The sequence below is a fragment of the Cyprinus carpio genome, chromosome A4 (assembly GCF_018340385.1).
Source record: "Cyprinus carpio isolate SPL01 chromosome A4, ASM1834038v1, whole genome shotgun sequence".
NCBI classification, from domain to species: domain Eukaryota; kingdom Metazoa; phylum Chordata; class Actinopteri; order Cypriniformes; family Cyprinidae; genus Cyprinus; species Cyprinus carpio.
The window spans coordinates 27673524-27675576 of record NC_056575.1 but is presented as its reverse complement, the minus strand read 5'-3'; positions in this window follow the sequence as shown (position 1 = coordinate 27675576).

The following is a 2053-nucleotide window of genomic DNA, read 5'->3' as shown; positions in this document are numbered from 1 at the left end:
AATATTTACCAACTGTATTGAAGGGTTCTACAAACTATTTTAGTCATTAAACATACCACTGCACAGTTTTTCAAATATAAAACATAGACAGAATCTTAGACATCATATAAGTGATTTGTTTGAGCACTAGAAAAATACAATAGGAATAATTTGAGTAATAAAAATAAATAAGAAAAATAAAAAAGATTTAACTATGTATGCCAATTACAGAACATCCTGAGATTGCTAGAAATGCAGCATTTACAAAAATTTCTGTCGACACGAGAATTCAAATAAACAATCTTCCACCTATCTTTCACTTTTTTTTGGTGGATCGTCTCATTCTGTTTGTGACACTGTACGCTACAAAACCATGCTGTTTTTTACTACCAAGACACAGTTTTCTGAGCGAGTTATTCCATAACTGACACAAACAATACTGTCCCTGAAGGACAGAAATGTAAACAAAGGAATTATCATCCATATTACATTAACGTTATTGCTTCTTTGGACTAAACGTTCTCTATGAGATGTCATTCAGTGGACCCTTACCTTCCTAACTAAACCGGGATTTACAGCTGTGGATGTGTTCATGACTCGTTATTACGACGAATCTGGTATGTACTGCGTTTTCATTCTTTATGTTTTGATGTGTACTGCTTATACAAATGTAGCAAATACATTCTTTATAAGCTTTCCATTGAAAAACAGTGATCTGTCGTTGATGCTTGAGGCTTTGATCTTTATAATGATATATAGTTTGTCAAGATTAATTTTTTCTCATTTCATTTAATCTATTCGTAAACATTGACACGTGCAAACAAAGAGTTCAGTGCGCCCGCGTCCAGGTGCAGGTTAACAGGTTTTAAACAAATAAGGTGCTTTTTACAGCAGTGGTCCTTTAACATTATAGCAATATTTGTCACTGCCAGGACATTAACTTTTTATTATTACATTAATGTAATTAAATAAAATATAAAACAAGAAAAAAAACAATTCAAGCACATAAACCATTTATATAAAATATTTTATAGTTTGTTATAGAAAAACAAGTTATGCTCAGAGTCCAGAGCCTCAATCATAACATTATAACAGGCACCTTCCTATTAGAGACCTGCACGATCGCGGGACCCACTGCAGCAGAGTGCGGTGCGGGACAACACTTGATGGGCGGGTAGAGGCTTCATGTGCTATCAGAAACTTTCCAACTTATAAAGTCATGATTATGAGCTTGTTGCATTCTTTTCTGTTAAAAATAACAGTGGACAGTGGTTTGTGAATGTTGATGCTTATCCTAAATAATTTGATCGGGAGCATCCTCTCCTGTGACCCATGATTTGTCTGTATGTGTATTCAGAGCCAGTGAACAACAGACTTTAATAATAATAAAAAACTGCGTTAACGTGCAATAAAATAATTGTCGGCATTAATCAATTAATGTGTTAATGCAATAATAACACGTTAACTTGCCCAGCCTACTTATTCGTTTTTTGCATAACAATGTAATTAACTGCGATTAATCGCAGACAATAATGTGATTAATCACGGTAAAAAAAAAAAAAATTTAATCATAACATATTTATTGATTTTTTTTATCATTCAAAAAATCAATTAATCAATTCAACAGATTATATACGTTTTCACATTTTTTACATATTAGGTAAATAAAAAACAGTAAATAAAGAAATAAGTAAATAAAAACACATCTTGAAAGAGATCCCATACTAATTTAATACAGCTTTTCTGTAGTTACAATATAGTTTATTAAATGCTATGATGAATGTTTTATTTTATAATGTCAGAAACTCTCCTGAATCTCATGTCAGTCTTGTGAGGAATCGATTATATTCATGATACAAACATCAATTCAATTCTGATTCTGAAGTTCATTTCTCATTGTGTTTTCTTATTTATGCTCAAAAACAGTAGAAAAAAATCAATGATGTATTTTTCACAAACATGATTCACGAAGAACTTTTCAACTGAAAGAACATTTTGATAGAAATAATACAAATGGTTGATGTGACACTAATATAAAAACAAATGTAGATAAACACACACAACACACACTCTC